We start from the raw sequence: 13545 nt of genomic DNA on the forward strand, positions 1-13545 counted from the left end.
GGCCAGGGGCTTGCACGGGGGCGGGGCAGGGTCTTTCCAAGGCGCCTGCGCTCAGCAGGCTTCTCGGCGCCATTTTGTCTCGGAAGCAGTGGCCGCAGCTCTATTGCAGATTGTGTTTTTGGCAAGAAAGGAGGGACTGTCCGTCAGATAGATACATCTTAATGCGGTACCCATTCACCCTTCCCTCCAGGGCAGCACTTAGTAAATGTCGGAAGAGTCACAGGCCTGTCAGAAAGGTGAGTTGGGCGTTATGGTTTTCTGGTTGACAGGGGGATGGCGCAGCTCTAGCGGCACCGACACCGGAAGTGGAGGGGCTGCTCCGCAGCCATCGTAAAGTAAGCGCTCTGTAGCGGGATGGGCGGTGGAAGCGGGATGAAAGGGGGCGAGGCTTCCTGTCCCGCCGAAGGAGAGAGAAAGAGATGGAGGAAACTCACGTCTCCTTTTGGATGAAGGTCCTTTGAACTCTAGAGTTTGAGAGGTTTTCTTGATTCTGCTCTTAGGGGAGCACTTCTTCCTCTCTTTGGGATCGCGTTTTGATAATTTGCCCTATTCTCCTGCCCAGTGGCACCGGCCGTGGGGATCACCTTAAAACTGGAAAGGAACGATTACTCAGACGCTTCCTGAGTGAGGAGAGGGTGTTTCCGCGTACTCCTCACGCGACAAAGATATGAGGAAACTGAAGAAAGCTCTGGGTATCGTAATGCTGAGGAATTTGAATGCCAGTGGTGACGCTGCCTCGTACCAATAGGGACTTGGACTAGAGGCTGTGCCACACATCTCGAGGCTCGTGCTATTTTTTTTTAAAGAAGCACCAGTGATTTTGCAGGGTCTGAAATACCCTAAATATTACTAGATTATGGCAGCCATTGATCTCAGCAAAATCTGTTGAATGAAACAAAAACTTATCACATTTTAAATAGTGGAAATGGGGTATGTATTGACTAGTTATATTAAAGAGCTAATTAATAAAAACGCTAAATATCGTCGATAATCCACGGAGATTAAGTTTAGTCAACAAGAAAATATCTTAATTGCACAATTTTTCATGTATACCAGTGGTTTTTCTCAGTTATTCATTAAGGAAATGAAATATGTCAGTATTTTCTAGTGTCCTAGTCACACCTTGATAGATGCTTATAATATATCCCTCTTAAACCATATTGTCTTGATGGGGCCCAAGAGTAGAAAACTATTGACTGGTTTAACAGTTTGTTTCTTTTTGGCAGTTGTGCTGAATAAAATATAGGACATTTCAGCGACAAATATCCAAAAGTAATACTAAGGTGAGTCCTAATCTCTGTAAAGATCATTACAGTGGGGAGACAAACAGTTTTTTTGGACCAGTTAATATTGTGGACCAGTAGAATAATTCGAGCCATAGAAAAGAAAAGAAATGAATGGTAGTTGAAAGATTTTTGTTTGGTCGAGGGTGAAAATGAGGCTATAAAATATAGCCTACTTACATATTTTAGATTGAAACCCAAACGTTCACGACTTATGTAGGGATTTATTTACCCATTTACTCATTCATGTGGTTCCCCTTTCTACGTTTTCGAGTACTTAATATTTTTGTCATGGAACACTATGGATGTATGCATGATTTTTTAAAATTTTTTAATGAGTTTAGGAGACATTAGTACTGAATTCCCCAGAAAGTAATCACCCATACTTTTTGTACCCACCTTTAAATTGTTACCATCTGATGCAAATAATGCACATCATTGAGATTTGAAAGTTATAAAAGAACCCAAAGAACAAAACAAAAATCTCTTTTATTTCCTCCACTGAGAGATCATCACAGTTTTTACTATACTTAGGAGTGTCTGGTTTTTCTGTTTTGTTTTACAAACTACAGATCATTCTAGTTGTGCCTGTTTTCTCACCCACATTTTTCTCTTTACGGACAACATTAGGAATATGGGAACTATTGTCTATAGGATGTCTTTCATGTCTGAACAGTGTTAAAATACAGATGCACTGTAATTTATACAGCCTGTCCTAATTTTTCTGTAATAGCAATAATATGTCAGTGATGTCCTTGTATATGTTTTACAAAATATTTTCCCTAAAAACTGATATCAGTGGCTAAAATTTCTAGACATCTAGATCTTTCTTCATATCATTGATTATTTCTTTGGAGTAACTCAGTATTTGTACAATCATCCATTGGAAAAGATTTTGCTCCTCCTGCACTTTTGTTACATTTTTTATTACTTTTCTATTTTTCTTTAGCTTTTTTTTTTTTTTTTTTTTTTTTTAAGATTTATTTCTGCCCCTGTCCCCGCATTCTCTGCTATATCCATTCGCTGTGTGTTCGGCTTTGTCTGCTTGTGTTCTCATTAGGTGGCTCCAGGAACCGATCCTGGGTACTTCCAGAGTGGGAGAGAAGCAATTACTCTCTTGTGCCACCTCAACTCCCTGTTCTGCTACGTCTTCTTATTTTCTCTCTGTGTCTAATTGTGTCATCTTGTTGCGCCAGCTCTCTGCATTGGCCGGCACTCCTGTGCTGAGCGACATTCCCACGCAAGGTGGCATTCCTGCACGGGCTGGTACTGTGCATGGGCCAGCTTGCCCTCACCAAAAGACCCTGGGCATTGAACCCTGGACCTCCTATGTGGTAGACAGGAGCCCAATTGGTTGAGTCACATCCATTTCCCATCTTTAGCTTTATTTTTAATTCTGTCCTGTGTCTCTGTTCAGAAATGTTGAGCTCTTTTTTCTTCCTAAGATTTGTTGTTGTTGTTAACTACAGCATAGGTACCTTTTACTCTAATTTCACTTACCAATTCTTACACAAGTTGTCTGTTCAAGACTTCTATTTACTTATTAGTATTTTATTTCTTAATTGTTTTTAGTTTATTATATAATAGTAATTTGTTGCAGATGTTTTTCCATATAGCTTTCCCTTTTAATTCCCTTTTGTTAAGTCTTCACATAGATACAGTGATATGATATGCATAAAATGAATTGTAGGAAAATTATTTAGAAACAGTGTTCAGTATAGTGGAAGGACAGGGAATTGGAGGTAGGGAGACAAGTAAGAGTCTGTTGCAGTTGTGTCAGCATGAAATGAAAGTAGAGTAGGACCTGGAGAGGAAGGAATAGGTGAGCAAGAAAAAAAGTGAAAAAAAAGTTGATGGCACTTGATATCTGATTAAATGTAGGGATAAAGAAGAAAGAAAAACCAAAAAACTACAACCAAAAAATCTCAAAATTCTTAATGAACAGTAAATTACCATTAACTAATTTGGAAAGTCCAGAGAGGCCACTAGCTTAAGAGAAAGAAGAAATTGGGTTTTATTTATGTATATATGTACATACATACATATGTACCTGGGATTGGATGTGGGACCTTATACATGGGAGGCGGGTGCTCAATCACTGAGCTATATCTGCACCTAAAATTGGTTTTCAGTACACAAGTTAGAGGTTGAAATGTGCAGTAAGCATCTTCTTAATTCATCAAATTACTTATAAGGCCCCTAACTGGGGCAGACATTATGCTGAACCTTATATTGATTGATTTCATATTTTGAGTTTTAATTCCATTCTTTTAGATTTAGATGCTTTTATTAGGGCTTTCTTATTTTTGATACCTAGGAACATTGGAATTGTCCTGAATGATGTTGCAATGACAGGTACAGGCCATTATTATCTTTTCATAATGTAAATTGTGCAGGAGAGTTTAAACTATAATGTAAACTGTAATCCACACTTAGTGGTAATGCTCCAAAGTGTTCATCAGTTATAACAAATGTACCACACTAATGAAGGATATTGTTAATGTGGGAAAGTATGAGAGGGTAGAGAATGGGGCAAATGGGAATCCCCTACGTTTTCTTGATGTAATCTATCTTTTTAAAAAAAAATTTTAAGCATATTTGTAAAAAACGAAAGTACAGCTTGAATTAAGAAGAAAAATTAAAGTGGATTAATACATCTGGTAGAGGAAAACAAATGATTCTTACACTAAATTAAAGAGATTATTTTGTCAGTATTGAGAAAATACAGTTCTAAAAGAGTATCTTACAAAATATATGTATGTTTTTAAATTACTCAGATCCGTGGAGTAAAGTATCTTTCCCTGTCCCCTTTTCCTGAGTGGACTTGTTTTTGTGTCTTTGTTTTAGTTTGATTCTAATAAAACAGTGAGAGATATCTGTATGGAACATAAATGTTTTAGCCAAGGGAGTGGGTAAAACTCAGAGTGGGTGTGCTAAGTGGTGGAGTACCTGCTTCCCATGTACAAGGTCCTGGGTTCAATCCCTAGTACACCCTTAAAAAAAAGTTTTAGCCAAGATTCTGTAAGTATCTAAAGTAGAAGTTAAAGATGTTGATTGTCTTGTTTTTAGAACTCAACTTTATTATTTTTTTAAGATTTATTTATTTCTTTCCCGTTACCCCCCATTGTCTACTCTCTGTGTCCATTCGCTCTGTGTTCTTCTGAGTCCACTTGCATAGTCAGGCAGCACCAGGAACCTGTGTCTCCTTTTTTGTTACGTCATCTTGCTGTCAGCTCTGTGTGTACAGTGCTACTCCTTGGTGGGCTGCGCTTTTTTCAAGTGGGGCAGCTCTCCTTGCAGGGCGCACTCCTTGCGTGTGGCGCACCCCTACATGGGGCACCCCTGCATGGCACGGCACTCCTTGCACGCGTCAGCACTGCACATGGGCCAGCTCACCACTTGGGTCAGGAGGCACTGGGTATCGAACCCTGGACCCTCCATATGGTTGAGCCACATCTGCTTCCCAGAACTCACTTTATTTCAAGATAAATGAAAATGTTCTTAATAATGGACTTTAACAGTTAGAAATTATCAGAACATGGAATAGGCTAACTTAAATGTCCTCAGGAAGAGCCTAATTTCACTAATAAACTTTTCTTTTTTTACCTACCTTTTTACTAAGACTAAGATTGCTTATTTCTCTGCTGTTCAGCAAGAAATTTAAAATTTTGTTCAGAAACATGTATTTTAAATGATCAGGTTAGGAACCAATCACAAAATTAAATATATTTTCCTCTTTTTTTTGATCGATCTTTTAATGTTTTTGTGAAACGTAACTTGTCTTTTGGGATAGTTTGTTAGCTTATGAAACGTAAGTTAATTTGTTACATGTATCAAGACTCTTTGTATCTCTCTTAAATAGGTATTTTTAAAAAATGTTTTCCCTTCATAGTGCTGGCTTTGAGTCATGAAGTTACAATGCTCTTGAGGGAAAAGGTGATTCATTCAGAAACAACATATAGGTTAGTTTTCCAACACATTCTGAGTTTTTAATGGATTTATGCTTATTTTAGTTGTTTCACATTTTAATTTCTTGCCTTTGGCACATTTTATTTTTCAAGTCATCTGAGTTACTTAGAGGATTTAGGTCTTCCCCATACCCTCATAAAAAGAGCTTTAAAAATCATACAGTGAGATCAAAAAAGATATTTCTAGTTTTAGAATGTGTAGGTATGGTCAGTGTTTTTGGAGGAGGGGGGGAGGAAGGGAGTATTCAGGGTAAATTTCTTACCCTCTCTGCTGCATCAATAAAATGGGGATAATAGGAAAACTTAATGGACAAGGTTGGTATGAGTATTAAATGAGTTAATACATGTAAGGTGCTTAGAATGATGTCAGGTATTTAGGAATTACTCAGTAGGTGGAGGTGTTAGAGTATATAAAGTTATGGTAGTGTCTGTCAATCCAAGAGTTTTAAAGAGCCCTTTGTTCACCAATTTACATACAGAAATAAAGCATCCAGGCTCTCTTGCCTATCATTCAAGACTCTGAAAGATCTTATCAGTGTCTTTCCAACCTTACTTCCTACTTGTGCCCTTCAGATACACTGTTGCTCCCCTGTACAAACCCTGTTTTGCTATCTTTTGCTGCCTTTTAAGTGAAGTTTTCCTAGTTAGTTCACAACTGTAGGTATTCTCTCCTTACGAATTTCATGTATTTCCTCCTGTAGGAATTCCTTCCACTTTAAAATGTTTTAGCTTTTTATTTATTTGTGTCCTTCATTAGGTCGAGTTCCTTACATCGAACTGTACCTTTTTCATCTTTCATCTTTGTGAGGAGGTCAAAATACCAAGTATTAATAGAAGCTGACTCCAACCCTCATGGATAACTTTGAAGGGTTCAAGACTTGAATGGAGAAAGTAAACTGCAGGTTTAGTAGAAACAGAGAGAGAATTAGAAGTGGAGCTTGAAGATGTGACTGAATTGTGGCAGTCTGATGATAAAACTTTAATTGATGAGTTGCTTATGGATAAGCAAAGAAAGTGGTTTCTTGAGATGGAATCTAATCCTGACGAAGGTGGTGTGAATACTGTTGAAATGACAACAAAGACTGTTACATCAACTTAGTTGATAAAGCAGCAGAGTTTGAGAGGATTGACTCGAGTTTTGAAAAGTTCTCCTGCAGGTAGTAAAATGTCAAACAGTATCACATACTACAGAGAAATCTTTCATAAAAGGAAGAGTCCATTGAGGCAGCACACTTCAATGTTGTCTTACATTAAGAAATTGCTACAGCCACCCCAACCATCAACTACCACCCTGAGCAGTCAGCAGCCATCAAGAGGGAGGCAAGACCCTCCACCAGCAAAAATATTACAACTTAGTGAAGGTGCTGACAAATGGTTGGCATTTTTTAGCAATAAAAGTGTTTTTTAATTAAGGTATGTATGTAGCTTTTTTTTAAGACATAATGTTATTGCACACTTAATAAACAGCATAAACATAACTTTTATATTCACTGGGAAACCAAAAAATTTGTGTAACCCTCCCCGTTACGATATTTCCTTTATTGCCAGTGATCTGGAACTAAACACAATAACAACTCTGAGGTATGCTTGTATGTGTGTATGCCCACACACAAAACAAAACTGCCAGTGTTTTTACTGTAGTTCATTTTTTAAAATTTATGATCAACAAAATTTATTTCATGATTCACTGTAGGTCTCAAACTGCTTTTTAGGGGAGGCAGGAAACTAGGTAATGCTTTGCATTTGCTTGGTATTTTAACATTTACTACAGACTTTTGAATCTTACACGTTAAGATACAACTGCTATCTGAAAATCTTTCTAGTCATTTCAGTAGCATTGGAGAAGGGTGAAAAGTCATGGAGGAGGATTCATTTTCTTTTTCCTCTGCTGGCTGGTGATGAGTTCGTGTAGTATATTGTTATTGAGCCTGCTAATCCTAAGAGCTGACTTCAGTATATTTACTTTAGTGTTACCTTAGATCCTATGGGAAGCAAAGAAAGATTTCTCCCCAAGTGATTCCCTAAAACCAAATCAAAATTATTCTTTTTTTTAAACCTATATGTTTCTTATTCTTTTTATGCAATTATGAAACTGCTTCTGGCATTTGTATGTAAAATTTGGATGACTTAGATCATGGTCAGTCAGGGGTAGAGGGCTAATTTTTATAAAAAGGAACATAACAGAAAAAGAAAAGCTATCTTTCTGTTTCTCCTCTACTCATATAAGACTTTAATACTGCCAAGGAACCCTTGGCAACCAAAGCAAGCATTTGCTGTTTTCCTTTCAAATTTGGAGTTCTGCATTTTATTACACAACCATAAAGAGGTAGTCTGTTACCAGTAAATACTTCAACCTCAGAACACAAGCAATTCTCTATGCTGCTGTGTACTTCCTGTTTTGTATTTAGGGAAAAGAATGGATTTAAAATAGGCTAGCCTAAGTTTCATGTTTAAAACTTCTCCCAAAATGCAGTTTGGAACCTTTTCAAATATCGGAAGTGGTGGAGGGGAAGTGTCATGGAATGGGAATGGCACATAATGTCTACACTTGAAGTCATTTGTCAGAGTTTCATTTGGCTTTGTATTGTAAAAGAGAGGGGTGCCAGGAAGGAAGAGAAACTTTGCTGTCAGAAATAGTGTTATGACTTGCCAACTTCGTGGCTTGCCTTTAGGCTTTCCATGTCGAACGTATTTGGGTGTGTGAATGAATCATCACATTGCCTATGGAGGATCTAGTTCCATTTCTAGAGACTTGTCCTCTAGAAATATGTAACAACTGTATTCAGCCACATTTGATGCAGTCTCAGTAGGGATAGGTGAAAGGTCAAAAAATAGAATAGGAAAACTGCTACACTGAATGTTGAATATCTTTAGGGAAAAACTATTTTTTGTAATTAGTATGATGAATATATAAAACATTTAACTATAAATGAATTGTGCTACATTTTTACCTTATGAAATAAATTTATAATTAGGTGTTAGCAGAACATAAAAAGTCTGTAGAAGAATTATCTTAATGTAAACCTGAATCCCCCTAATATTGCTGCTAAGAGAATACTGGCATGGGGGAGCAGTTCAGTACCCGCCTCCTACATAGCAGGTCCCGGGTTTGGTTCCCTGTGCCTCCTGACCAAAAAAAGCAAAAGGGGGAAAAAAGAAGAAGAAAAAAAGGGACGCCAATGTGGCTCAGTGATTGCGTGGTGGCTTCCCACATGAGGCAGGTTCATTCCCCAGTACCACAAAAAACACATATATATTAACATTCTTTTGCAGTAGAGTGAAGTAAGTAAGCCCTTAAATAAAATTCTCTTTAACCAGGTTGACCTGTCCTGCTTTATTTTCTTTCTTGATCTATGGGCAAAATATAAAAGATGATTTATTAAAAAAAAAAAAAAAAAAGAGCAGGAGTAGCTCAGTGGTTGAATGTCTGCTTCCCATGTATAATATGGTCCCCAGTACCCCCCAAAAAATAAAAAGTTTAGCCCTGATCTTTAATGAACAATGATGCATTTTCTTCCTTTGTCCACCCTCATCTTGGAAATGATTCCTGACACCAGTATGCTGTCCTCTTGCAGGAGCTGATGTTGAATAGTAAGATGTTTGAAACCATCTACCAGATACTTGCCTTTTTCTCATCTAGGAACATGCTCCTATCTCTAAAGCATCTTTGTTATAAAATCAAATGGGGGGAAGTGGCTGTGGCTCTCAACTAGTTGGGCTCACATCTACCACATGGGAGGCCCTGGGTTCCTGTCCCGGAGCCTCCTTGTGAAGGCAGGCCTACCTGTACCCTGCAGAGTGCTGCTGGCAGCAAGCGCCACAGAGAGTTGACTCAGCAAGGTGAAGCAACAACAACAAAAAAGGGAGACAAGCAAAAACACAGAAGCTTGCGGAGTGAATGGACACAAAGAAGCAGACAGCAAGCAAGCCACAAGGGAAGGTGGGAAATAAAAATAAATACACAAGGAAACGGACTTGGCCCCATGGTTAGGGCGTCCATCTACCACATGGGAGGTCCATGGTTCAAACCCCAGGCCTCCTTGACCCATGTGGAGCTGGCCCATGTGCACTGCTGTTGCGCACAAGGAGTGCCCTGCCATGCAGGGGTGTCCCCCGCGTAGGGGAGGCCCCACGCGCAAGGAGTGCGCCCTGTAAGGAGAACCACCCAGCGCGAAAGAAAGTGCAGCCTGCCTAAGAATGGCGCCGCCCACACGGACAGCTGACACAACAAGATGACACATCAAAAAGAGACAGATTCCTGTACTGCTGACAACAACAGAAGCAGACAAAAAAACAAGAGCAGCAAACAGACACAGAACAGACAACCGGGGGGGGGTGGGAGGGAGAGAAATAAATAATTTAAAATAAAATAAATACACAGAAGAATGAACAGTGAATGGATACAGAGGGCAGACTGCACAAGAAGCTGCGGGGGTTAAAAAAAAAATCAAATGGGAAAAAGTTTACCTAAATACACCTTTCATAACCTAAACCTTCATCCTCAGTTCTATAACAGACAACTCATCCCTTAAAAAAGTTAAGCTTTTCTATTATCCTGTTTTCCTTTTAATAACTTGTCTAAATGAGTGATTCTCAAATTTTAGTACATTCTTAAGAATTTCCTGACTCCCATTTGAGAGAGAGATTTGAACTCAAATCTATGGAGAATTCTTACGCAGGTGGGCTTTGAACCAGTTTGAGTAAACAGTGATCTACCATATGCACTCCCACTGTCATCTAAATTCTGTCCATATTCTTATATAGATTATAGTCTTTTTTAAAATATAGTCTTTTTACTTTGTTTCAATTTTGGCATCTCAGCTTTTCCCTACTAATTATTGACATCCATAACTTTTCTCTTTAATTCATTTGTTGGAGAGTTCATCTACTAGGTCACCAGGACACTACACCAAATTCATGCCCTCCCCCGAAGCACACGTGTGTAGCTCAATATAGCATGTACAATATATGTATACATAGTAATACATATATATATATATTTCTAATATACCTTAACAGTGTTTTTAAATTGCTTGTTTTACCCATTGGTGAAAGAAGCTTAACTTTTTTTTTTATTGATTCCTGGCAACGTGATACATTATTGTATGTATCAAATGTTTTCACTGAATTGTTACTGCAGCCACTCTTGCTGCTGAGTCAAATGAGTTTTATGCTACTAGATTTCCTGGTAGGTTATATAATATTTATACCTCTAGTTCCTCTTTACCATTTTCCTTCCGTTAAATTAGCATTATTCCTTGGATCTGTCTTAAGAATTTATCTTAATTCTTCCATATTATATTGGCCTTGAATCCTCTGGCTTTTCCTTTATATATACATATATATTACATATATGTTATCATACTTAACAGTTCTAAAATTGGAATAGTCAAGGTGCTGGTACTATCATTCTTTAGATGGATATGGAAATTGAAATACAGAGAAGTAGAAAATGTACATTATCTAGAACTGGGAATGAAACTGGGGAATGCCAATAGGTGCAGGGCTGTCAACATGAATTGATTCAACTCCATATTTAAATGAATTTTACTGAAATTCCATTTTGTGCTACCATGTATAAAAATTTCATTCATTGAAAGCTTTTTACTGGTTGCCTTCTCATTACTCCTAATTATACCCCAGAGGGTCTGCTCTTTCCTTAATAGCACCTCTACAAGTCTCATATATGTGACATTTATGACCTTTCTTCTTTATAAATCCAAATCATACACTTCAAAGACAAACTAAAGATGTAAAAGAACATTATTCTGCAATGATCTTTATATTTTTTTCAGAGATGATTTTATATACTGGAAGGCCACCCATTAAATGCAAAACATAGTGACTGTCTCTAAAGAGGGGTCATGGTCAAAGAAGTAACTTTAGTTTTATTTGTAGTGTTATAATATTGAAATATATAAGGGAAATTAAGTATATAGGTACATATATACATATATTTTTGTAAAGTTATATACATTGAAAAAGTAGAATCAAACACTGAAGTATTTTAAAACAGTTGTGAGACTGGGTGATTTTTCTGCATTTTTAGAAAATTCACCTAATTAAAAGGGGGGAGCAAAAAATGTCACTTAGCAGTTTTATAAATATAAAGCTAGCTTCTATTAAGTATTTGGTCAACGAAAAGGGCAGAAATTTATGTTTTCTGTTTTCTTTTCCTCCTAACAATTTCCATAGGCAAATTATCAAAGACTGGGGTACATTTTTGGATTAAAATTGAATCCCATTTACTCAAACTGTAAAATAAGGTGAGTTATAGTTTATTGAATAGGCTTATCCAATATCCTTGAAGCAATATAATAAAAAGATCTTAGGTGGGGGAGTGCCTGTAGTTCAAGTACAAGGTTCTGGGTTCAATCCTTGGTATCTCCTAAAATTTAAAAAGAAAAACATCCTAGGTGACACACATGCTAGTAGTATAATGTTTAGCTCTAAGTCCAAGTGAATTGAAAGGAATGCCTTGGAGTTCTTTGTAATCACCAATACAATCAGTATATAAAATATTTACATCACAATTAAAATATGACTTGTACCTCTTTATAGTTACATAGTTAATCTCATCCGTCTACTCCCAGCTCTGAAAACAACTGTTTTCTGATCACGTAAGTTCTATCTTTTCCAAAATGCCTTATAATTCAAATCACACATTAGGTAGTCTTAAATTTTCATTTCACTTATGTGAATTCCTAGTAGTAGGACTGCTGGGCTATATGCTAAGTGTTTAACTTGGTAAGAAACTGCTAAAGCTGTCTTCCAAATTAGCTGAACATTTTTCACTCTCAACAGCAGTAAGTTCCTATTGCTCTAATGCTTGATGCTTGCTCAGTCTATTTAATTGTAGACTTTCTAATAGATGTGCAGTGGTATCTCATTGTGGTTTTAATTTGTGTTTCCCTAATTAGTCACTAATGTACGTTTGCCTTTGGTGAATTTTCAAGTATTTTGCTCACCCCCTCCCCTTTTTTAAAATTTGGTTTTCTTATTGTTGAAATTTTTTAAGTTATTTACTGTGGCTACAGATCCCTATCAGATATGATTTACAAGTATTTCCCCCAGTTTTTCTTGTGTTTTCATTTTCCTATGTTTTTTGTAGAGCAGAAGCTTTCAAAAATGGTGAAACTCAATTTGTCAATTTTTCTTCTATGGATCAAGCTTTTGGTGTAGTAATGGAAACTCTTTTTCTTCAAAAAGGTCATCAAAAAGGTCGTCTTCTATGTTTACTTCTAGAATTTTTATAGTTTGAGGTATGTTTTGACCTGTGATTGCCTTTGAGTTAATTTATATACTTGTGAAATTATGGTTTTTAGAGGTGGTTTTGTTTTTTTGTTGTTTTTGAGGTACTGGAGCCAGAGACTGAACCTGGGAACCCATGTGTAGCACTCAAACACTGAGCCACATCGGCTTCCCTAGAGGTGATTTTTTAAAAGTTTTCCTGAGATAGTCACATAACATACAATTCATCCAAAATGTACAATCAGTGGCTTTTAGTATAGTCACAGTGTTGTGTATCCATCACCACAAAAAATTGAGGTGGTTTGTTTTTGCATGAGGATGTCCAAATGTTTTAGCAACATTTGTTAAAAAGGACTATCTTTTCTTCATTTTTTGAACATTTGCCAGAAATCAATTGACAATACTTGTGGGTCTGTTTCTGGGCTCGATTAAGTCTCCCCCTCCACACCCAAGATTGTTCTCTGTGTCACTTTTTTTCCTTAATGAATTTTTCAGGGTCAGCTTGTTGATCTCTGCAGAAATGTCAGCTGGAATTTTGAAAGGGATTGAGTTGAAGCTGTAGATGAAATTGTGGGAGATCTTGCCAGTTAAGTTTTCCAGTTCATCAATACGGGATGTCTTTCTATATTTGTCTCTTTTTTTTTAAAGAAAAAAAAGGAAATATCAGAATTGAACCCCAGACCTCATACATGCAAAGTTGATGCTCAACCACTGAGCTATATTGGCTCTCAATTCATTGTCTTGAAATCAAGTAGCCTGAGTCTCTTTGTTCTTTTTCAAAATGATTTTGGCTATTCTCATTCCTTTGTTTTTTTCCATTATAAGTTTTAGAAATACCTTATTACTTTTTACCCCCAAAAAAACCTGTTGGAAATTTCATTGGGCTTACATTGAGCCTATAAAGCATTTGTGGTAATTGACATCTTAACAATATTGAGTCTTCAGTTTATTTCTATGGTTTCTCTCGTTTTAGAATTTCAACATGAAATCTTGCATAAAAACAGATTAATACCTATGTATTTCACATTTTTTGTTGCCATTAT

The 13545-nt window shown here is 37.0% G+C and overlaps 1 long non-coding RNA gene across 1 annotated transcript; it reads left to right on the forward strand.

Moving 5' to 3' along the window:
- The first annotated feature begins 28 nt into the window (after window positions 1-28).
- LOC101421180 (uncharacterized) lies at window positions 29-6663 on the forward strand. Its single transcript, XR_001118255.4, has 3 exons — window positions 29-236; window positions 1227-1283; window positions 6009-6663. It is a non-coding gene; the product is annotated as an uncharacterized lncRNA (long non-coding RNA).
- Window positions 6664-13545: the final 6882 nt, after the last annotated feature.

Source organism: Dasypus novemcinctus, chromosome 3 (assembly GCF_030445035.2).
Source record: "Dasypus novemcinctus isolate mDasNov1 chromosome 3, mDasNov1.1.hap2, whole genome shotgun sequence".
In the NCBI taxonomy this organism is placed as follows: Eukaryota; Metazoa; Chordata; class Mammalia; order Cingulata; family Dasypodidae; genus Dasypus; species Dasypus novemcinctus.